Source organism: Aethalodelphis obliquidens, unplaced genomic scaffold, assembly GCF_003676395.1.
Source record: "Aethalodelphis obliquidens isolate GAN/ISIS:26980383/991018 unplaced genomic scaffold, ASM367639v1 scaffold20, whole genome shotgun sequence".
In the NCBI taxonomy this organism is placed as follows: domain Eukaryota; kingdom Metazoa; phylum Chordata; class Mammalia; order Artiodactyla; family Delphinidae; genus Aethalodelphis; species Aethalodelphis obliquidens.
In genome coordinates this window covers 8,287,988-8,313,308 of record NW_020837964.1, presented here as the reverse complement: position 1 = coordinate 8,313,308, position 25,321 = coordinate 8,287,988, and the positions used below count along the sequence as shown (strand labels likewise).

The window sequence follows — 25,321 nt, the reverse complement described above, 5'->3', positions numbered from 1 at the left end:
TTTCTCCGGCATGCGTGAGAGGGTATCTGGGCAGGGCTGGGGTTGTGCAGCCTCATTTAGGAAGTGATGGCTACATGTCTCGTCCTTTATCTCCTCCTCCTGACACCCTGGTGATGATTGAGGGAGATGCTCACGTCTGCCTTGTGGGCCACTGAGGTCTGTTTCTCCCCACACATTTTTGGAGCATTTCTTCCTCAAAGGAGAGAAACTGTCATGCATGTTGTTCTGTTCCATGTATGTCTTTCTTGGTGAGCCACTCATTCCACAGATATGAGTCATGGATGACTTCAAGTAGCTCAGAATATCTCTCATGTGTAACATATAGCTGTGAGGGACCTCATGTCAGGGAAAACATACAAAGCAGGCACAGATGGAAAACACAGACTGATGCGTTGCCTGGAACTGTGGCAGAGATCCAGATGGCTTGCAAGAACTTTCCATGATATGGGCTCCTTTCAGACTCCACAGCAGTGGCTCTTAACTTCATTTTGGAGGCTGATCTGTTATGAGCCTTTCTGAAAATCTGATGTAAAATCTGAGATACTGACCGTCTTCATAACTAACCAATCAGATCTAACTAATCAGAATGGACACACGCTATAAACAGCTGGTACAAAGATATTAGCTCATGCCAACTGAATACCAATCCTGCATTTTGCAAACAGTTTTATGGGATTCATGGACCCTTACTCCCTAAATGTTAATTTCAACGACACAGTTGTTTCTTAAGAAGATACACTCTGTCAGGCCCCAGGAATGCCCGGGGTTACAGCAGTGAATACTCTCCACTTGGTCCCCTCCAGCTTACACTGTGGTTGAGAAGACAGACATGACACCAGTAATCACATCAATTCCTACATAATTAGAATTGCGGTAAGTGCTATGGTGAGCAGGAGAAGTGGCTGTAGCACAAATCACAGAGGGGCCTCACCCAGTTTAGAGACTAGGGGGTAGGAATGAGCACATTACAAAAATCTCACTTAAAGGAGCTCCTTTGAAGCTCATCCCAAGAGGACGAAGAGGAGTCAGGCTGGTGAATACGGGAGAAAAATATCCCTAAACGACCGTAGGCAGAGAGACCTTGAAGATGCAGGGAAGCAAAGACAATGCTGGTGAGTCTGAGACAGCCAGGGGTGAGAAGTGACCTGGAGAAGTAGGCAGAGCAGATCTGCCATAGATGCACAGGCTATATTGAGGAGTGTACAGAACTCACCAAAGATAAAGTCCCATGAGCACCTAGGAAACTTCTGGACTCATAATCGACGCATTAACACTGTTGATTTTATGGGTCACACTCAGCTGCTGAATCTCCCAACTAACCTACCAAAAATGTGCTAGGAGCTGAGGCCAGAGACCTACCTTTCCAGTCCCAGATGATTCATCCATCCATCCATCCATCTATCCATCCATCCATCCATTCATTCATCCACCAAGTATTTATTCAGCTCTCCAGGAACAGCATTGTGCTGGCTGCTGAGATAACATGGTGGATAGGACCCCACCCCTGTCCTGCAGAAGCTTACAGTCAAGTAAGAAAGACAATTACATAGGAAAGGGTAACACGAGGAACACGAGGCTGGGATAGGGATAAGTGTTAAGTATTAAAAGAGCACAAGGAGTGGGGCACACCATGGAGAAGGCTTTCTAGAAGTGGTCCAAGCTGAAACAGGAGGATTGAAGAGAGTGTGGGACAAAAATGTGACAGGAAGCGCAAAGGTCAGAAGGTGAAGGAGATGGAGATGTTTGAGAAGAAGTGACTCATTTCAGGGTGGCCGGATGGAAGGATGGGATGGGGTGAAATGATAAGAAGTGGGACTGGAGAGGTAAGTTAGGGGTCAGGTCATGGACTTTCTACAAAGGTCAATGGATAGCATTAAAGATTTTGCTTTATTTTGCTCTGATATTTTTGTTTATTATCTTTGCTTGTATTTGTGTTGTCGGTTGGATGGATGGCTAGTCGGTGGGTTGGTTTTTAGCAGAGACGATGTATGAGGGTTACAGTTTGATAAACTCTGCACTTGGGTGGAGGATATTTGATAAATGTATAAAAACATGTTTTCAGCACCCATATAGGTGATGGGATAAAAGAAATAAACACCGATTGAGTGCTTCCTGTGTGCAAGGCACTTACCCTAAATTGGCTCGTTTTAATTTCATGCCCCCTCTGAGCAGAGAAGGTGTTGTTGAGGATTCAACTGGGAAACTGGGGCCCTGGGGAAGAGGCTCTTACCGAGGCCACACAGCTCGGGAGATGCAGGGCCCGGGTGTAAACCTGTCTGTCTGGTTATGCCGCCCTTCCGTTACACCATGCTACCCCTTCACTTCTCCCCAAACCGATCATTTCCAATTGTGCAGACTAGTCATTTCTAAGACTGACTTGAAGACACCCTAAATTATCTAATTATCCCAGGGGAGGTTGTATAGTGGCCAAACTTTCTCTCAAAGCAAGTTCATCTTAAATAGTTTAAATTGGAAAAAGGCTTCCGTGTAAAATATCTAAAATGTATTAAGTGTTTATTATGGACCAAGCAGTGTGCTGAAGGCTCTGTCTTCCTCATTAGGTGGGTTCCATTATGGTCTCTATTTTATGGAGGGAGGAACAGAGCCTTAGATAAAGTATCTTGCTCTGTGTGCTAGGCAAGCGGTGGGGCTGGGATGTAAACTCGGGTAGTCTGACCCCAGAAGTTCCACTTTTAATCACGTGACTGCACCACACCCACACATACCCGCATCCACACATCTTACAAGGCCTGCTTCCACCCAAAGGAGCTCTTAGAAGCAAAGCAGAGGTTGCTTGTAAAATTTATTTGTCCACATAGAACCTCACAAGGGCTGAGAACCAGTTAAGTACACGCAAGCTCAGTGTATCCCAGAAAACAGCCATGACAAACAATCTTGAACCACAGCAGTGCCAGTGGTTGACCTTCAGGCTTTAGCTGCAGTTTTTTCGCTTGTCTTTATGGAGGGAAGAACTTTCCTTCCTGTTAAAACGATTTTCCTTTCATCTTTTCTGCAGAAGAAAACCCAGAACGGGCTTTTGGCGTTCACTTCAATGTGATGTGAGTATTCGGGAAGCATGAGGGGCTCCGGTGTCACGCCAAGTGACAGATCTGCTGCCTTCTTTTCTTCCTCTTTCTTCCTTTCTTCCTCCCTCCCTCCCTCCCTCCCTTCCTTCCTTCCTACCTTCCTTACTCTCTTTCTTTCTTTTTCTTTTTTATCCCCCTGTGTGCAGCTTATGTGGGACATCTGGTTTTAAAAGTGTCGCAATTTTTAAACATATTATAATGCTCATGGGATCAGAATATCAACAGCTGTCCGCTGTGGTGAACCACACGTCTGGAAAACATTCCTTGAAGCTGAGTTCTTAAATAAACATAAAGCATCTATAACACATGATGCCGAACAACACCCATTTGTAAACTGACTGTTTAGACCAGATGAGGTGCAAACAATGGTCTGACCGTGAAAGTGGGAAGGGGAGCGTAATTGTTTTTTAGCCCTGAGTTTCTCTGGAGATCCTGAGCCTCTGAGCCAAGACATCTGGGGGTGTTCACTAAAATAGCTACCTGTGTCTCTTCCTCTCTCATTGCTGCTGGGGTCTGCTGGTTTTCACATTACTCCCTAACCATTATCTCTGGCCTATAGTTCATGGAAGTACTTTCTTCCCCTATTTTTTTTTCTTATATCAAGGTCTCTAGAAAAGTAAATGATACTTGACTTTACAGGTACTCCTTTGTCTCTCTTCTCTCTGGCTTCTGAAGTCTCTAGGAGAGAACTCTACATACACACACACACACACACACAGAGATATACACACGTGTGTATGTGTGTGTGTGTGTGTGTGTGTGAGACTTCCCAACATTTATTGAGCCGTATTTGTACCAGGCACCATTCTAAGTCCTTTCCATGTATTAAACAAATTAATCTTCCAAACAACTCATGGTACAAATACTACCATTATTCTCAGTTTACAGATGAACAAAATGGGGCACAGAGAGGTTAGGTAACTTGATCAAAATCACACACCTTGTACATGGTGCTGGATTAAGTATCATACATAATTAAAGCTAGGAACCATTTCCCCAGAGTATGATCAGGGTTCTATTTAAGGTATTAGGAGCGGTAGAGTACCATGTTTTTAGTAAACTAGATCAAGATATTGGGTTGGTCAAGAAGTTCATCTGAGTTTTCTGCACCATCCTGAATGAACTTTTTTGGCCAACCCAATATATAATTTTACAAGTACAGGTGTCCTTATGGGGCTCCATGGGACAGGATAATGTGAAGAGCTCTTGACAAAGTTTTATACTTTTTCCATGGAATAATGTGGATGATACAAAAGGCTCCAGGTCAAAGTTGGTTAGGATTAAGACTGTCTCATAACAGCTAAGAAAAAAAAAAACCTAAATAAGTTATCTAGATGTGAGTATGGATATTAATTCTGCCCCCTCTTTAAATGACCTATCAATAAAATGGGGTAGGAGAGAGAGGCCAAAATCATGGTTATTTTTTTATTTAAATTTTTAAAATGAACTTCTTAGCTATCTATCATAGTTCAGCTAAAATGTAAAAAGTATATATGGGACGGGGTGTGATTCAAAGTGCATTATGGCTTACATGTGATAAAGTGTTATTTACAGTGCATATAGTATTCCATGTCTTCATGGTACACTTGGTTCCTGAACTATGAAAAGAGATGTGAACAGTTCTTAAATATGCTCTTTCAATCACATTTATCATTAATTCCAAAGGGTTATGGGTACTGACTGTATCAGTCTCTGTGCTACCTGAGCATTTGATTTCCTTGACCTAAAGTTTGGTGTTGTGGCCTCAATAAGTATATAGATCTGACTTGGGCAATGTTTTCCCCCGCGGGGTACAAGGCAACTTGTATAAATGGCTCAGCATATTTGAACTGGACTCACACAGCCCTACTTAGGGAAACATGGCATCTTTCTCAAGCTCATATTTTCACCTTGATGTTAATTCTGCTGCAGAAAGGCTCTCACCTCCTCCCCAGTGTAAAGTCAAAATCTACATTTAAATGGACACATTGCAGGCAGTACAGTCCAGGGAAAGCTAGTAAACACAAACCCTGCTGCAATTTAACTGGAAATAAGCTCTGGTAAGAAAGAAGGAAGGAAGGAAGGAAGGAAGGAAGGGAGGGAGGGAGGGAGGGAGGGAGGGAGGGAGGGAAGGAAGGAAGGAAGGAAGAAAGAAAGAAAGAAAGGAAGAAAGAAAGAAAGGAAGAAAGAAAGGGAAAGGAAGGAAGGAAGGAAAAGAAATGGCATGTGAAGTGGTCTGTGAATTTCTGTTGGGAAAAGTGGAAAACCAAGCGAAACAAAAACAAAAGGACAGTGACATGGAAAAATTCCAATGAACAGAATGTTTTCTACTATCCGGGTGTTTAACTGTAATAAAGCCATATTCTAGGTACAAATATGATGAGCTTATCTTTGAATTAAAACAACAACAGAAAGAAAACAAGGGCAGATATGAGGGTGGTTTTTTATACTCATATTTCTAAACCTCATAAAATATTAGTAGCTGAATCAGCTATAAAAATTAATAGCTCCAGATTCTATTGTGTTACTCTCTTCAATTTCATTTTATCACCATTCTTTTTTTTCCTTCCTCTCTTTCAGGTTTTGCCTTTCAATCTTCCTAAGGTGTTTGGGGTACCAGTGTTTATGAGCTTTATAAGTTTGATAAGACATGTAGGGCAGAATTTCTAACAAATAGGACAGAACAAAAGCCCGTCTGAATCCTTACATTCGATTTTCTGTGGTACAGTTAGATTGTGATAACAGATCAAGAAAACATTGTCAAAAAGGAAAGAAAAAACATTCTGGCCTTCATTACCGAGTTCGTTGCAAACTCACTTTTTCTTTCTTTCATCCTTTTTTTTTTTTTTCTTTTTTAATAGCAAGACTGAAACTTCCAATTTCCTCAGGCCCCACCTGGCCTTTTAAAATGTTTTCAGGCCACTGTGAACACCAAACTCAATTCTGAATTTGCATTTACATAATATAATTTTTACCATCAATTAATCGATCGATTGCATTTAAATTCCTAAAAGTACCAATGAGTAACAACTACCCCCGGGGGCTGTAAGAAGTTAATTTCCAAACACAAAGGCCACTTTGACTTTCAAAAAGCCGAACTGAGTTTCCCATTTGAGTCAACACCCACACCCCACCCCCCTGGCCAAATTTTCCTGAGAGTTATTTCCTTCAAACAATGAAGGAAAGCACCAGGGTTCTGAGGCCAGGAAGGTGAACTGAGTGACCTGTAGTGACCTGTCTCTGGAAGAGTCTATGTATCCGACCTGGGTTCATCATGAATGCTACTGTGGCAGGGGATGCCTTTCTTGGATACAGAATGGCCATCCACGTACAGTCATAAAACGACTGGTCAGGTGACCCAGATGACCCAGCACCTGGATATTGGAATTAGGCTGGGCACTCAAACAGTGAATCCAAGGCCAAATGTACGACAGGTGTTCAATAAATAAACAGAGCGTCAGGATGAACCAGGCACGACAGTTTTTGGAATGAGAAGACCTGCGTTAGAGACCCTGTTCTACGATGAACATGCTGGTTGGCCCCGGGCAAGCAAGCCGCCTAACTTCTTTCTAGACGATATTGCCTATCTTCCAGACATTGTTGCCACAACGTAGTGACGGACATAGAAGCGCTTTGTGAAGCCGGGGGCGGATGGAGCAGTGGTTGTTGCTGCTATAGATACAGGTGTGTTAGGGAAATGTTTTCTGTCCTCTGTTTGCTGGGTCGGTTTGGCTGTGAATGAATCAAGTAGACAAATGCTCCCGCATCAGTTCATCCTGAACTTAGCCTTTTAGGCATCCAATTGATTGTTTCAACCTTAGCTGTAGATAAATAGTAAATAATAGCTCAGTTATGGACCCTCAGGAGATACAACCCGGTTATTTATAATAACCAAAGTAGCCAAGCTATTAGAAAATGAATTAATTTAGGATCTGTAATAAGTGCCGGCTTGGGCCATGCCTGTTTCCTGCACTACTGTCATTCACATGTCTGTCTCCCTGACAAAACTGAACTCCTGGAAGACAGAGACCAGGACTCATCCATCCTGGGATAGCCTCCTTCGGTTCCCCCCACCCAAGCACCTAGCACTGGTCCTGGCTATAGCTGGTGCTCAATAAATGTTTGGTGAGTGAATGGACAAATGATGGGAGAAACATAAAACCAATGAGGTGGAATCTAATTCCACAGCCTGCAAATCAAAATCAGACTGCAAATGGAGGTCATTTTCACAGGGATATATCCCAGCGTCATGTGCAGTTAATCAGAACACAGCGATTTTTTTTCATAAGCATAAGACAGATTATATATTTTTTTCACATGGCCCCTAAATAGCATCCTCTCCAACTAATTTCAAAACCAAATGGGATGCTTGAAACACCAAGTCGAATGCTGATGTGGGCTGGCGTGTGGATAATTCACAAAGGCTGCATCTTCAGAGCCATGACACAGTCAGGCGTGGCCAGAGAGTTAGTGGAATTGATGGTGTCCTCGTGGCTGTAAAATTGTCCCAAATTTTCCAGCAAATTGCTCTAGCCAGGGTGCCTTGAACTGGACAGCCCCAAACACAATTCTTCTCCACATGGCCCCAACTTGAGACTATTGCTTAGGTGGCAGAACGCACAGCAGAATGTGCATTAAAAGTTAGTCTATTTACCCAGTTTCACAACCCAATCAATTGACTCTGAGGGGAGTCTAATGTAGACCTGTGTATAACTTTGGCTTCCCTGTAATTCTTCGGTCCCGATTCACATACGGGAATAATATTCTCCATGCAGTTGTAGTTTATTGAGTCAACACAGCCCCTAAGATTGTCCCATTTGGAGGGCTTTGGGGAGGCACAGTCCAGTGGATATATTCAGAGCACATCTCTGGCCCCAGGCTGCCTGGGTGAAAATCTGAGCTCTACTACCTCCCAGCTGTGTGACCTTGGGCAAGTGACTTAGCCTCTCAGTGTCAGTATTGTTATCTATAAAATGGAGATGACATCATTAAAAGCACCTATCTCCAAGGATTGCTGTAAGGATTATATGAGCTGATGTGGAAGAAGTACATAGACAGAACATTCCCTAACACAGAGTGAACACTGCATAAGTGTTTGCTCTTAGAATCAGACTACATTGAAAGCCACATTTGTATAAAACTATTGAACCTATATCTGCTTTTTGAAAACAAACCATAAAAACACTCTTCCACTCAATTGCTCTTAAATCTAAAATTGATACCTTAATGCTGTTGAATATCTGCTGCAAAGCTGCTTCCCCAAATGACAAAAGCTGCTATTTCCCAGGGGATGTGTGAGGGCGTTTCACAGGACATGCAAAGCCACATGCAGAACACGTGTGTTTTTTCAAAGGCAGGAACAAACAAAATCTCACTGTGCATCTTGCAGCTAAAATTTTACTTGATAACTTGGAAAAGGAATGACAAACAGCAACCACTTTTTATATATTAATATAAAATATATCCACAAAAGTGGATCTATTGTGGAATGATGTGGAAAATGCCATGAATTTTCAGGTTACAGGAGCTCTTGAAGAAAGAGCTTTTGAGTCTGGATTTCTGCTTTGAGTTTTTCCATGCATGGACCCTACCCCTCAGCCCAACAGATGTCTTGGGAGTGCGGCCCCGAGATGCCAGGAGAGGAACCTGGCAAAGACTGCCTGGGTCAATGCTTCTCAAACTCAATGTGAATAACAGTTTTTAAAAATTTTTATATTTATTTCAGACTAATAATTATATAAACTACAACAAAAATGAATTATCTAAAAAAGAAATGAAGGAACGAAATATACACATTACAAGCCCCATTTTTAAAACTATTAGGTCAAGCAGACAAAATTACTGTCAAATTGCTACAAAATTTCCTAAATGTGGACTTTCTAACACTACACTTACCTGGTTGTGAACTGGTAAGAACTGTTTGAATTCCAGGCCATACTTAAATAGCTGCCCCAAGAGATTTGAGCCTTGCTGAGTGAGCAATGGAGCTCTGTATGGCCACGGAGTTCAGCCTTCTCACTAATTAATTTCATCCTTGTGCAAAATACCGAATCATGTTAAAGCAGCAATGAGCTTCCCTGACTCCCCGTTGGTGGCTCAGGCAGGGTGGGACCTGGACCACCCCCTCAGCAGGATGTACTGGGGTTCTCAGCATCCCCAAGGTCCTCGCCTCAGTTTCATCAATTACTGGATCTGAGAGATACAACTTGCTAACATCTCTCTTTGAAGGTCAGAAGCCATCCGGAAATGAACAAGTACCAGGAGGTTAATTTTATGATTTGGGGAGTTCATTCCAGTACAGTGGATCTCGACCTTTCTGAGAATTCATTAGAAGCTGAAGCCTTTCCCACTAAAAAAAACCCAGAGGCCCAGGCCCACACTCCTGTATGTAAGTAAAGGGGTTCAGTGATGGTCTGAGACCCACCCAGATGTCCCAGTGTACAAACCCCAACTTTAGGGTTAGTGTAGACTATTTAACTAAAATGGACATTGATAAACAGCCCTGCCAGGAGGTATTTCCACCTTCTCTGGATGCTTTTATTGCCATATTCACTGTTACACTTTCTCACTTCTCACCCCCTCTGGCCAGCCTGACTCTACTCCTGTCCTTGCAGCTCCACAGTGCGAGGGTCTCGGTCTCGCAGGCCTGGAAGGGGCAATGATGTGATTAGCCCTGTCTGCTTTCTCATTGATTCTGGAAGCAAACCAGGCCTGCTCAGGACAACTTCTCCATGGTGGTGTAGCCCCTGAGACTGGCAGACAGGTGGGTCCCAGCCTTCCCTCATGAGGTAGCGTCTTCCGCAGCTGACAACTCCTCCCAAGCGCAGAAGTTGTTTAATGATGGGCTTCAGGTGGGGGTTAGGTAAGAGATGGCATTACTAAGAGGAGGGCTCAGAGCTACAATTTCCAAATGCTTGGGAGGTACTTTGAAAGCCAAGAACCATTTCAGAAACAGTGATTTTTAAACCTTACCCACCTAGCCAGGATGTTTCAACTCAGGAGGCTGAGCTAAACACAGTCAAGTAGTTAGAACATCGACTTGGGCTGAGAGGTAGTATCCTAGACATTGATAGCTGCCTACCTAATATCTGCTGCCCCATTTGTCTTTCCTAACTGTACCCCGATTTTGCTCAGATACAACACTATATGATAAAAACTTGTACTTGTCATGCACCAAGACTGTCAAAGAGCCTGGCATTTATTGATTTGTTCAGTCCTCACAACCACCCAATGAAGTGGGCATATTATTATCTCTATCACACAGATCAGGAAACTGAGGCACAGAGAAATCAATAATATGCCCAAAGACATACAGCTACTAAGTGGCACAGGCATGATTTGAATCCCAGCGTTCTGACTCTGGAGTCCAAGCATGCTATACTACCTTCATCCCATTCCCAGCTCTAGTGGTGGGTCTTGTCTAGTTTAAGCCAATCAGAGCATGGCATTTTCATGTTGATTGCTGTTGGTCTGGTCAGACACGTGACCTGAGATGGACCAATCAGATGGAAGGAAGGACTGTAGCCTGCAACTGGGAACAAGGAAGTATGGTGCTCCCTACTGTTACATCCCTCGGGTAACTCATGCCAACGCGGGTGATAGAAGAGCAGAAAAATGGAGAAATGATCCAAGGCCTTTTTGACATCACTGACCACCGAATCAACTAGTTCCGGAATCTGCCCTACTTCTGGACAATATGTGATATACAAAATAATGCATTTTCCTATTGCTTAATTCTAAAAACATTCAAAATGATATAGATGAGTTTTAGAAATCTATCAGAGTGGGCCTTGACTGAAGGCCAGGATGAAAACTTCTGGGAGTCACAGAATACCAGATTAGGTTGAGGATGCCCTATTAGAGACTAACTCCCAAGTCTTTAGGGAGAGGTTATCTGTATGGCAGTTCTCAAGCCCATGGTTGCTCCTTTCACTTATTATTACCTGGTATGTGTCTATGCATATGTATATGTATGTATGTGTGTGTGTGTGTGTGTGTGTGTTTAGATATGCACATGTGCATACATCTGATCACGCTCCTTAAAAGGCATGGGGGCAAAGACGGGAGTTGGGGAATTTACCTCTTGGCTTCATTGGGCTTCTATTAGCAGTTCTAGTGAAGGCTGAATAACTTATCAAGAATCCTACAACTAGTAAATGTCAGAGCCATTTACACATGCAGGTATGTGTTTTCAAAGACCACAATTAGCCACTATACTTCCTTCTTAGATCAAGTTCCCCTGAAGCAGAGCCTGAGACAGGGTTAAGGCACATGATTTGTTGAAGGAGGGAGGGAACGAGGGAACAAGACAGGGCAAGAGAAAAAGCTAAGCAAGGATGTGGCTGCAGCTGGAGTCTAGTTCTAGCTTAATCCCAGTAGAAGCTCTGGAATAAGAATTGCACCAAAGAATTGGTCCAGCTGGGGGTGGACCCTTACCCCAAGGTACCCCTGTGTCAATCAGTAGGTCAATGGGCTGTCCCCTGGGCAGGGAGGAGTGCAGGGAAGATGGTGCAACCTTGGCAAGGGGGCTCCAGTTGGCTGAGAAGGGAACAGCTTTCAGCCCTTAGCAGTCAGCATAGCAGCTGGGGGACAGATGCAATGGCTTGGTAAGAGGATCTGGAAGGAGAACCGTCAAAATCTATAGGGAACTATATTCTATATCCTGTGATAAACCATAATGGAAAATAATATGGCAAAGAATGTATTTATATGTATGACTAAGTCACTTTGCTGTACAGCAGTAATTAATACAACATTGTAAATCGACTATACTTCAATAAAAAATAAATAAAAATTTAAAAAATCTACTATGGCTTCTATCCGTACATGCTAGTCTCTCGGTCTGGAAGGCCCTTTCCCAACTTTTCCACGCACACGCAAAGGCACACACACCTCCTCCATGACTCTTTATCTCCTCCTGTCCCTCAAGGAAATGGCCTGTATCTTATTTCTCTCAAATCAACATCCCAGAACTGCACACAACCGCCATGTCCCTCCAGCACTCAGCAGATGCCTGGCACAGAGCAGAGGCTTCAATAAATGTTTGTGGGATGCATGAATGGAGAAATGAATGGATTTCATGAATCCACATGCTGCTAATTTGGAATTTGTGATACTTTGGAGACAGAATATTTATTGAGTAAAAGTTTGGAAAAAATACTCTAACTCGGGCTTTTACTGCTTATGTAGTTGATTACTGAGGAATGCAAGTTTCTAGACCTCCTTCCCCACCCCATTACTTTCCACGTTTTATAATATGCAGAATAATTATAACTTGAGAAACTGCGTTTCTTTTAAAGAAACAGCCAACCTCTGCTCTAATTAGACCTCTTGGTTAATTTGGAAGAGTTTTCTTCACTCCTGGACCTCCCTCCCATCCCCTACTCCTTAAATCCAAACTAAGTTTCACAACACTTGGTGAATGAGAATTTCACTTTTAGTTCAGCTTCTATAGAATACCTGAGGATGGGGACTTCCCTGGTGGTGCAGTGGTTAAGAATCCGCCTGCTTATGCTGGGGACACGGGTTCAATCCCTGGTCCGGGAAGATCCCACGTGCCACGGAGCAACTAAGCCCGTGCGCCACAACTACCGAGCCCGTGTGCCACAACTACTGAAGCCCACCTACCTACAGCTCACGCACCGCAAAGAAGAGTAGCCCCCACTCACCACAGCTAGAGAAAGCCTGCGTGCACCAACGAAGAACAAACACAGCCAAAAAAAAAAAAAAAAAAGGAATAATAAAAAAAAAAAGAATACCTGAGGATGAACGGTAGGACACAGATGATTCCAAAGCAAGTTGATTCCCTCAGCAAAATGCAAGAACAAAAATGATGCTAAAGCTTGGTTACTGATTTAGCTTGTCTTCCATTTGATACCCAGACATTTAGGAAAGGGAGAGATGATGCAGCCATTCTGATGCTGCTTAAGTTTGAGAACCACTGGCCCGGTTGTTAGGGGTCGGGCAGACCTTGTCTGTATTCTCACCTGCAACTCGGCAGCCTATGAACCATCTCCCTAGCACTCACTCTCTCTGTTTGTAAAGTGTGGATACACTGGTGTTGCTGTGTGAGTTCATGAGTCTAATATATGTCCAGCTCTCAATACAGCTCTGGGTACAGACTGCCTTCTCCGTCATTCCTACATTATGGGCGGAAGAAAGAAAAACATGGAGACCAGAATAAGTCCTAACATTTTCTCTGTGCTTGGCTCAGGAGGCCAGAATAAGGGAGTAAAAGGGGCGGTTCGGGATAACAGGGAAAGGTGAGGGCCTACGATCCAGGATACAGGGAGAAGGGAGAGATTCCTGGGAAGTTCTGAGGACCCAAGAAGTGTGTACTGAGCTAATGCTGGGTCCTTCACAGCGTTGGGGGCTGGAGATCAGAGGTGAACAAGATGGACATAGGTCCCCAGCTCTCCTCGGAGGAACTTCAGCAGATGGGGTGGCAATTGTGTTTGCTAAAGCCAGCATCCCATACAGGATTACCATGGCAGGGGGCACCCAAGCCATTTCTTTGCAGAGAATAGATCTATAGGTTCCAATGAACAAACATCGAAGCCAGAAGATTTCTGTGGGTGGAAGGGCGGGGCTGTGGGGTGGTCAGGTGCCCATCACCTTAGCTTGCTGGGGTGGTCAGAGTGACTTGTTAGGATAATGTTTCTCCTCCCTTCCTAGTAGTACCATGTGTGCTCCTCAACCTGAGTCCCCAGTTCTTCACTCCCAGCCTTTCCCCAAGCGCTTGACTCAGAGAATTCATTCCAAAATATGGAGGATATGTTGAAATTCAGGACATCAGAGAAGGAACAATGAACAAAGAATAATGGTGATGATGACAATCGTAGTGGCTTCCGCCTGTCAAATGCCACTTCCTGTGTGCCGGGCTGTGCTCTTACATGCTGCATATTATTTCATTCTCATTACAACTCCAGGAGGTAAGCGGTATTGGTTTTTGGTTTTTTTTCCCCCCATTTTACAGTTAAGAAAACAGAGACTTCAAGAGATTAAACAGCCTGCCCACAGAGCTGGTGAGTGACCCTTCCACACAAGCCCAAATTCACACCCGGGGAAACTGAGTCCAGGAAACCCAGGGCAGGGGTTTTTCTCAAGGCTTCACAGCTGCCAAGGACCAGCGTGAGGACTGAAGCCCTTAACATATGTACTTTCGTTTACAGCAAACCACAATGCAATAACAGTGTTGTGGCAGATGGTTAAAGCCCCTTCAAAAAAAAAGAAAGAAAGAAAAGAAAAAGAAAAAGCTACTGGTAACATCGACTGAAAAGTCCTGGAATTTAAAATTTGTTTTAGACGATTTGCACAATCACCACAGCCGGGTTTATATAGAAAACGTATGGTACATGCTTTGATTGCCACAACTAATAAATCCACACAGCCCTCCCTCTTCCTCTGCAACAAGAACCCTTTTCTTCCTTGGCTGTTTAATATGCAAGGCAGATTGGAACATTAGCAGTGCAAAAGGGTAAATAATCTGGTAATTGATCTGGGATTTGTGGATTTTTACCTCAAATTTCTGTTTATGGTGGAAGGTCGTAAGCTACACAAACCTCTATTGATCAGAGTCCTTTGTTTAAACAGAACCTACTGTATTTATTTGTGCTGCTCCTCCAAAATCAAACAAAAGGGCACCGATGGCGCTCCACCTCGGCGCGGCACCACGGCCATGTGGCCCGTTCACTTGGCGCACAGCTGTTTTCAATCTGCACAGTTTGTCTTTCATATCCATGTGAGATGCAGCAGCCTTCACTTAGCCCGGGAGACAGGCCAACCGGAGAAGATACGTGCTTAACCCTTCCCGGACAATTTCCCGCTCTCTGCCTGCACTGAGAAGCGATTCTTAAGAAGCAGGAAGTTTCCCTAGAGATGCAAGCAGGGCACAGGGTGTCCTGCCTGCAATCACCAATGCATCTGGAGAAAAAGAGCCCCTTTCCCTCTGCTCCCATTGCCGCCCCCTCGCCTCGACTCTCCTACCCTTGCCAGCTCTTCACAGCTGCCCGCCCCCTGAGAGAGACTGGAGACGGAGCACGGCGTTCTCTGCCGGCTCTGGATGCTTCGGACTATCCTGCCTGGGGGACGTCACACGAGCTACTAAGGGCAGGGTGGCCGGAGCCTGGGCTGGCAGAATGCAGGCAGGTGGCTATTAAGAGGGTCCCTTTCCTACAGTGGACTTAACTCTCTCCCACTTCTGTTTCCTTAAGGCCAAACTTAGCCCGAGTTTTCTTTTTCTTTTTTTTTGCGGTACGCGGGCCTCTCACTGTTGTGGCCTCTCCCGTTGCGGAGCACAGGCTCCGGATGCGCAGGCTCAGCGGCCATGGCTCACGGGCCCAGCCGCTCCATGGCATGTGGGATCTTCCCGGACCGGGGCACGAACCCGTGTCCCCTACATCGGCAGGCAGACTCTCAACCACTGCGCCACCAGGGAAGCCCCAGCCTGAGTTTTCTTAACCTTGGCACCATTGACATTTGGGGTGGAAAAATTCTTTGTTGGGGGATGGGCCTGTCATATGCTTTGTGGAATGTTTAGCAGCACCCCTGCCCCAGGCTCTCCCCACCAGATGCCACTAGCAGCCTCCATCCCCAGTAATGACAACCAAAAATGTCCCCAGGTATTACTTAGTGTCCTGGGCTGGAGGGTACAGGTTCCCCTGGTTGCAAAGTCCTGCCCTGGAGAGACTGTGTGCTACGTTGTCAATGGCAGGGGCTCTGGAATAGGCAGTAGTTCTTAAACTCTTCTTGATCAACCATCTTCCCCTCTCCAGTCCCGCTTTCCTCATTAGCGACGTGCCCATGAAAGGCCCTAACTTTCAGAGCTGTGCGGTGGACCCAGTGCCACGCGCTGTGGTCAACACCTCACCTTGGAGGGAAGGGTGCTTGAGGGCGGGGACCTGACAGCTGCCCAGAGAACGCGGGAGCCCAGGCAGCAGATGAGAAATCCACTCCAATCAAGCGCCGTTGGGTTTTGAACGTTCTTTGCCAAGAGTGACAACTCTTGATTTTTGGAGGGAGCCTGTGGCTTGGCAAACAGGATCAGAGTGGATTGGCTTTTTTCTTCCACCCCTGGCTTCCCTGAGATACAGACATTGGCCTCCCCCTTCAGGGCTGGAGCTGGAGGCAGGCGGCTCGCCAATGCTTGGTAATGAATTGCTCTGCGTAGGTGAGTGTGTTAAACAAATTGAAGCCCTTCATGAAATAGGGTTATTCTCAGTTTCTTGCCTGTTAAATCTCTGGAAAATAATGTATCAGAACCTGGCTATAACATGAGTGGTTTCATCGCCAGACTGACTCAAGTTCAAATCTCAGCACAGATTCTTCCTAATTGTAGAATATTCTTGGGCAAAGTTGCTTTACTTTTCAGTGCCTGCCCCCAACCCTCATCGGTCAATGGATGACGGTACTGACCTCAAAATCTTGCTCTGAAATAAACAGGGTGCCGGACGTGAGGCTATCAGTGTGTGTGCGGTATATCCTCGACATAACCCCAAAACAGCTGCCAGTATTACTGTTATTATTTTACTAATATTATCAGTAAGGTTCTTTCCTGGGTGTCTACCTCTTACACAAATTCAAAACAGCATTAAGTCCCTGGGGGAGGGGAGATAAATCAGGAGCTTGGGATGAACATACACACACTACTATATATAAGATAGGTAACCAACAAGGACCTATTGTATAGCACAGTGAACTCTACTCAGTATTCTGTAATATCCTATATGAGAAAAGAATCTAAAAAAGAATGAATATATGTATACGTATAACTGAATCACTTTGCTGTACACCTGAAACTAACACAACATTGTAAATCAACTATACTCCAATAAAATTTTAAAAAATAACGTTGTCTATAATTCAAACGTAAGTGTTTGGAGATGCTGAATGACAGGTCTTTGTGATATCCAGATAATTTTCTTCTCACTTTTCATTAGGATATTTTGTGTTACAGTTTCAGTTGTAATATTTGGGGGGGGGGGAGAAAAAAAAACTCCTTCTCCGTCTTTGTCTGACTTCCCAAGCTGAGAAGGTGTTCCTAAATACAGCAAGGGCCATCTGTGTGAAACAGAGAGTAGGGTAGCAAACTGAGGCCAGGAACTTGACAGGCAGAACAAGCAAGCCCACATCCTGGGTGCAGCACGTCTCAGAGACCTTGATATAAGCACAGCGCTTTGCACCTTACAATGCAATCTCATCTATATTTTATTCACGTGTCCCCATCATGGGGAGACCTGGAGACCTCTACCAAGTCACGCTTTTAGCGTGAAAGTGAGCCCTGGGGTTTTGACTCTGAGTTTGGTTCCCTCTCTAGCCTGTGTATCTCCCACCGTGAAAGTGGGCAAGCCTTACATCCCGGAAGGGCATCCCTTGTCTATGGGGCCTTAAAAATATCCTAGAGGGTGTGAGAACAGGGCATAATCAGCAACCGAGAGGATCTTATGGAGAAACGAGAAATAAAACCAGGAACCACAGACATTTATGCTCCCAGCTTTTGCTTCCAGCCTTTTTCTCCACTCTCCTCTTTTCCTGAGTTCCTTCTGGGGCCCCATTCCCTCCACCCACACACCACATTCCTTGTATTTTTCTTGAAGTTCATGTTTATCTACTGTCACTGAATGAAACGGTTTGCCTTTGGGCTATTTGTGCTAAGAAGCTGTCTCCCGAAATCCGCATTTTGGGGACATACAAAATTATCTATGTACATCATCTATATGTCAGTCATGACACTGAATGTAAAATACCTGTAAAACAATGTCTTAAGAACTACAAAATAATATCAATGAATCTTCCTTCCCAAGGCCCCTCTCTTTTCTTCCTCAAGTATGCCTATCCTAGGTTTTCTTTATCATTCTCTGGCTTTCCTTTAAAGTTATCCTTACGTAGGTAACCCTCAACTGTGTGTGGGTATGTGGGCAAGGGGTTGTTTTTCAGCTCTGTACAAATGCCGCTATGTTCCGTATCATCTTTCTTGGTTTTTCCTCTCAGCATCACGTTTCGGTGATTCATCCGGGATGCTGCATGTACCTATATGTAGTTCATTTATCTTCCCTACTGTCTAGTGTTTTATTCCATTTATCGATTCGCCTGTTGAAGGATAATGGGGTAATTTTCAGTTGTCTGGTTTTGGTGCAGGTGTTTTGCTTTTAGAAATACGATTACGTGACATTCTTATATGTGTTTTCTGATGCATATGAATAAGAGTTTTTGAATTGAAAAGGGGCTAAGAGTCTGTAGATGTGATCCCGCTATGAGCCTTCTAATTATTAAATGATTCTCATTATTCTGCTCCAAAAAGCCACCTTGTTTTCCTGGCAGAATTTATTTTCCAAAGGTGAGTTTTCACTTCACGACTTCCTGAAAAATGACTGTTCAGCCATGGTTCATCTCTCTCTCATTCTGACACAGTGGGATAGTTTGAGAAGAAGAAAGCCCTTGGTTTGAAACGTGGCTCTTCCATTGACTAATAATGACCTTGGATAAATCTTGTTTACCTCAAAGCTTGCACTGAAAATCCAGGAAGTGTCATTACAAGAGAAATTTTCAGGATTAGGGCACCCAAAGACACGGAACTAGAAGCATATGCTACAGTCATTAGTATGCGACGAAAGGGCAAGAACATAGGCAGATCGAAAGGAATCTCTAAGTCTAAACAAAGTATCCACTAAGCATCTTACAATGACCCAGGCTGCTGTCACTTCTTCATCTCAGATTGTCCTGGACTCAAATACACAGTCAGGGGAGTCAATGGAAAGGGAGGAAGAGAAGAAACTCTCACTGAGGGGATCTTATGAACTCCTCCAAGACAAGGTAAAAAAGTTCATCTTCTTCATAATTTTTCCTTTTTTTTAGAGATGGGAGAAAGTTTCTCACCGCTCTCTTCCCAAATCTCAATCTACCTCTCCCAGCACACACACACACACACACACACGCACGCACGCACGCACACACACACACACACACACCGTGTTCTATTTTATATATAGATATATACAGATATATAGATATAATTTTCTATATATTATGATGCTTTGATATCTTAATAAAAACCCTTCTGCCTGGGAAGAGACTGTCCCTCCCTGGACCAGACAATTCTTAGAGGTAGGAAAGGATCCAGTACGTCTTTCATATGCAAACTAACCAATCCTCCATCTGGTCCATACACCCCCGGAGACAATATCCCTCTGCCTTAACCAGCCCAGGACCAGGTACCAGGCAACTAGGGACCATCCCTACAGCCCAAAGTTCACTGAATTGTTCAACTAGCCAGTCCTAGGCTGTTCACTCTGCCCTTTCCTGCCTTGCCCTCAGAAACCCCAATAAAGGCCTCAGTCTCAGAGTTCACCCCGCTCCGGTCTTCTCTCCTGTCCACCCTGGTGTCTTTCCCATGTGCCCTGAGCCACTCGTCTCCTGTCTCCAGCACCTGTGGATAGAATAACCTTTGTTTTCCTGAGACTCTCTGTGTCTCCTCTTGTGGTTGCACCTATCTTGGAAAAGAATGCAAGCCTGTTGTGATTTAGAATTTATCATGACTCTTGCCCAGGTGTTGCCAATGAGCAGACTAGGGTTGGTGTGCTAGAGGAGTATCTTGAATCTTAACCCCCCCCTTTGCCTTTATTTACACCTGTTTTATTTATTTATTTATTATTATTATTATTATTTTTTTGCGGTACGGGCCTCTCACTGTTGTGGCCTGGCCTCTCCCGTTGCGGAGCACAGGCTCCAGACACGCAGGCTCAGCGGCCATCGCTCACGGGCCCAGCCGCTCCGTGGCATGTGGGATCTTCCCAGAGCGGGGCACAAACCCGTGTCCCCTGCATCGGCAGGCGGACTCTCAACCACTGCGCCACCAGGGAAGCCCCTACACCTGTTTTAAAATGCCATGGAAAGTGACCACTCTCCTCCATCCAGAAAGAAACGTGAGCCATTCCCAAAGGCAAGAGGAGACAGACTCATATGCCTGTGGCAGTTTTGTTTCATGGCCCGCTGTGCTTCCTGGGAGGGTCCCCAAGAATGGAGGGCCTTGGCTAGTTTACGTCTTGGGTCTCCACGTTTCACATCTCCCTCTGACCCCGAGCCTCAGCACCTTCACCTGTCAAAGGGACCTTATAGTAGATAACTATTAAAAAACATGACAGTCATTACGACTAATTACAACTTTTATAGCTGCTTTGGAGATCCGAGATGAAAGATGCTTCATGAAGGCAGATATGGTGACAGGTGAGCCATGCAGTTAATTAAACAATCTCGTGCATAATCACACGCAGTGTTCAATTGCCAGGAAGCTGGGTTGTGGCAGCTCCCAGGCCCCTCCCAGATGCTGAGGTTCAAGAACATCTTTCAAGGCTCTTCAGTCAACTCATCACACCTGAGGCTCCCGGAGCTTGCCCCTCCTCTGTAAAAGTACCAGTACACAGCTCACGGGCCTTTTGTCCACACAAAAGCATGGTGAGGTAACTAGCAGGGCCTGTGGTAAGTGTTCTAAAGGCCTTGCTTTGAATCCCTGCTTTGAATCCTGGCTCTTATTAGCTCCTAGTTCTGAGCAAATGGCTTCATCCCCCCAAGTCTCACGTGCCTCATCTATAAAATGGGATAATAACTGTACCTAACCTTTGTTGGAGGTATTGGTGATTAAATAAGATATTTAGTGTGTGGTCAGTTTTCATTACATGAAACCTATTGTTGGTATATTGCAAGTAACTGGCACTTTCTTGGAACACGGTTAAGCAATCTGTCCATGGTTGTCTAAGGCAGCCTTTCCTTCAGGCTGGAGACAGTGACAATATTTATCTCTGTGAACAAAACAAGCTTCTTTTCTGTGCAGATGAAACTGGGTGGATGGATGTTCACCAAACTTGGAGGGTGTCTTTAGATCTGGTTTAAAATAAAAGCTAAGCGGTGGATAGGATTCCACCTGGGCTGTACCTAGAAAAATAGGCAAGCATCTTCCAGAGCAGCTGAAACAGATAATAGCCTATGGCCCACGTGGCTCACTGATCAGGAAAGCAGTTCAAGGTATATGAAGACGGGGCCGGTGGGTTGGTGGGTGGAGGGAAAGAGAGAGAATATAAAAGTAAAGATAGATGTCTTCAGGGGAGGTATGGTCTAAGAAGACGCTGTTTCTTACTAGGGCAACTTGGTATGGCGGGGGAAGCAGCCATAGGATTTATTTCATGATAACAGCTAGTTTAAAATAAACCCACAGGGAGGATTCCAAGTAGCCAGATTCCTTAGTTTGGTTCCTGGGTTACTTACGCTAAGAACTCAGGGAGAAGAGTCTCCAGTGGCGTTGACCCAGTGACAATCCCACCCTCCCCCGTAGCAAGTGGAAGAAAATCAGGACGCACGGAAAAACAGCAGGAGGGAGGAGGTCAATGAGTAACGTCCCCACTCTTACCCGGGGAACATTCCCCGTGTTCTAGAGCATGGCGGATACCGGAAACTCCCATCTGGAAGCCCACCCAGCCGACAAAGCCTTTTCACTTTCACGTGCCCCTTGGTTCTTAGCAGGAAGTGCTAATGCTGATTTATTCCCCACTTGACCACCATAGCAACTGAAGCTCGAGGAGGCTGAGGGCCTTCCCTGAGTCACACAAAGAGGCCTGCAATGGGCCTAGTGGCCTCAGAGGATGTGTTATTTCAAGAGTTGGGCAGTTGGGTCTGATGGGAACAAAGGAACAGCATGGGGACCTGGGAATAGGGGTTTGGGGCCCGCTGAGTGAGACAAGGAGCGGGCGGGGACTGAAGCCCTCTGTTCTTTGGCAAGAGGTAGGTGGATGAAATGACCTGTTGCCTTCCTTGATCTTACGAGCAGCTCAGCTCTCGGATCCCGGTGGTTCTGCCGTTTTAGTGGTAGCTAACCGTGCTGCAAGGCAGCAGAGAACGCTCTCGAGTGTGCAGTTTGGGGTGTGGGTCTCCAAGGCCAGGGCCCCAGCACCTGGGCTCCGGTGTGCACCTTGCAGGCCCCGGAGTTGGGAGCGGCGGCCGCAGCGGGGCCTCCGATCTTACCTGCTGTCGATGGGTGGCCAGGCTGGCGGCCCCAACAGGAAGCAGGCGGCTGGATCGTAGACAGCAGCCCTCTCTGTGGTCTCGCTTTGTATCAGCCCCGATGGGCTCTGCTGCTCATCGGTTTGTACATGCAGTTTTGTTTCTTCAGCAGCTGTCAAATCAAATTGATTTTCAGTCATTTTAACCTGCGTAGGACCAGCAACCCACTTCCCGCAGGTGAAAAGCTAGTTTATCAAAGGAGTCATTTATCCAGTTCTCTGCAATAGGGACAGGATTTTTGAGTGGCTTTTGGAAAACAAATAACCCATTCCAAAGGGGGTTAGTAACAATAGTCGTAACTACCGTTTATGAAGCATCTACTACACGTCTTTACTTTAGATCCCTTTTATTCTTCTCCAGCCATCATTTCAGGGAGATAATAGCTCAGTTGATGGGTGCTTACTTCTCATGCCTTCTCTGATTAAATCCTAACTACCCAGTGCTGTGTGTATTATTATCCCAATTATTTAGCAAATGAAACTGAAGCTCAAACAATCTCATGTAACTTGTGCAGTCATGCAGGCAATGCAAGAGCTGGGATTCTGACTCAGGGCTGGGTGTCACCAACCCACACTTTTTCCACCTGAGCCTCTTGGACTAAGGTTTTCTCCCTTATCACCTACCGTGTTTGCCTTCGGATTCTGACTCACCTGGAGTAGCAGGCCCATCGGGCACTCATTTTGGAAACAGGGACATTGCAAGGGTATTGAGAGAGAAGATCAGAAGTAAAATGCCCCGGCGAAGTCGATGTCAGCTGTGGACAAGTTCAGCCCAGCAGCCTATGGCCAGGGCCCTGGGCTGGATCTCAGGCAGGCTCAGCGTCCGCAATGGTGCAGAGGGAATCTGCCCGGAGAGAAACAGAAATGCAAATCCTGCTCCTTAGATGGTCATCAACCTTAAACGAAATGACGCAGGTGAATGGCTACTACAGACCCTAGGATAGATACACTCGGCCCTCGGTGAATGCCTGATCTAGCATCAAGTTAACCAAGAGACCAATTTTCCCCTTTTTTTCCCTTTCTCACCAAGGATGAAATCACCCAGCCGTTTGGCAGGATGGTCAAGCTCCAGCCCTCCCAAGCTGGTGACCTTCCTGGGATAGGTGTGATGGGGGCAGGAGTTTGAAATAGCCACTGAAGTCAGGTCGGAGCTGCCTGTCAGGGGTGGCCAGATTTAGCCAAAAAAAATACAAAAAGCCCAGTTAAATTTGAATTTCAGATAAACAACGTGCACTTGTTTGACTTAAGTGTGTCCCGACGCCTTTCCTCTCCTCTGTGTTCTGGGCATGCATCCCCACGGTTAGCTGTTCTCGGCAGAGGGCAAGCCCTGCAAGAGGCTTGGACCCTGGACGTACCTGGCACTATCCCTTTTGGATACTTGGAACCGGCCAAGGAGACACAGTGGCCCTGGGGGGACACAGTGTCGGTCCCCCTCCCTGCATAGGGACAGATGGGGGATTTGGAGGCTGCAAACGTTGGCACTGATGATGAAAACCAGGTGTTTCCTGGGGAAAGGCTTTATGCCATGGGAAGTGCTGCCACCCTGGGCCTTTCTGGAAGAATCTGCTCCTAAGTGGGTCTCTCCCACAATCTGCCCCGTGGGGCCCATTCAGAGGGAGGTCCCTGGATTGAAGAGGCCATGACACTGGCTCCCAAGACCACACTTGCACAGTGGCCGTTTCCTTTTCTCTCTCTCCTCTTCCTTCCTCTCTTCCCACATCTCTTGGTCTCTCTCGTTTTTCTCCTATGCCCTCCTTTCTCCTCTGTACTGTAAGGCAGTGTGCGTGGTTCTCAGTCGGGCCAAGCGTACCCCCAGCTCCTGTGGCTGGAGCCTGCGCTGACAGGAGGCTGAGAGCCTGCGCACGGAGCCCCTCAGTGGCTGTGATGCGTCTTCTACTGTCCTGGCTGTGAGGCTCAGGCACCCGGTCCAGCCCCACCCTCCCGGGACATTCCCCCGGCCCTGCGCTGGCACGGCTGTTGGGATCGGCAGGCCCTCACCCCAGGGCCTTGCCTGGATCCCAGCACACCTCGCCTCCATTGCCCAAGGACTGGCAGCGTGCCAAAGAGCTCTGGTTAGAACAACATTTGGCAGCTAGAGGTGGCTCAGCAAAATGGTCCTGGCCTGGGTGCAGCGGGAGCTGGGCCTCCTGGAGTGTGGGGCGTGCAGCCTCGGCGGCTTCTGTCTGCAGCAGAGCCCGGGGAACAGCATCCCCACTTCCCACCCCACTCCCCATCCCCATCCCCATTTCCCACCCTCGGTCCCCCCGCAATCATATCCCTGGATCCTGGTGCTGCAGGAGACTCCATGGATCTCAGGCACTGGGAGCGTGCAGCCCGGCCTGAAGCAAAATGTCAACAACCACAGCTGCCATTTCAACGCAGCGCTTGGGTGTCGAGCTCGGAGCTGCACGCTTCACACACGTTATCTCAACTCTGCTCATCGCAACCCTCTACGGTGGACCTCATTATGATTCCCATTTTATAGTCATCTCAATAACTCGGTTTCAGGCAGCCCTTTAAGCTCCTGACATTCCCTGACTTTCGGTTATAGCTTGTTTAATCCTCACAGCACCACTATGAGGTGGGTACTAGTCTGATTCCCATTTTGTAGCTGGGAAAACTGAGGCACAAAGAGATGAGTAACTCCCAGTGGACCTGGGAGTCAGACCCAGATAATCTGGTTCCAGAGATGAAGCCCTTATTCTGCATAAGGTCCCCCCCAAATAAGCAAAAGCGAGTTCAGAAAGGTTAATTAACTTGCTTAAGGTCACAAAGCTAAGATGTGTCAGAGCAAATGGTGGGACTCAGGTCTGTCTACTCAGAGCTCCGTTCTCATTCATTATGCCACAGTGCTAAGTTTCATACAGATATACAAATGGAGCGCCATATGTGTGTGTATACACATCTATATTCTATAGAACTAGTAAACAAATAAATGAGCTATATAGCATTCATTTGTTTAATATTTAGTTTTGAGACAGAGAAGATTTAAAAAACACACATATGTACATATCTATGACAATTCATTAATAGTAAATATATTTAAAACAAACCCATGTTAACAATCCATGATTGACATTATAATATGCAGAATATTTTGAGAAATGGGAAAATAACATGTCATTGTCCAACAGGCTCAATGAGGGAAGCTAGCCACATGAGTATATTTTTAGTTCTAATTTTAGAAATCTTCAAAGCAGGTAAGGGTTC

At 45.6% G+C, this 25,321-nt stretch overlaps 1 long non-coding RNA gene across 3 annotated transcripts in view; it reads right to left on the bottom strand.

Moving 5' to 3' along the window:
• The window catches only part of LOC113627320 (uncharacterized), a 241,568-nt gene extending 218,850 nt beyond the window's left edge, over window positions 1-22,718 (bottom strand). Inside the window, exons 1-2 of one of the 3 annotated variants that reach the window (XR_003435511.1) lie at window positions 22,416-22,718; window positions 22,074-22,224 (exon numbers count right to left, since the gene is read on the bottom strand). This is a non-coding gene — a long non-coding RNA (uncharacterized LOC113627320). The remainder of the gene's footprint in view (window positions 1-22,073; window positions 22,225-22,415) is intronic. The other 2 variants (XR_003435509.1, XR_003435510.1) reach the window with 2 other exon arrangements.
• Window positions 22,719-25,321: the final 2,603 nt, after the last annotated feature.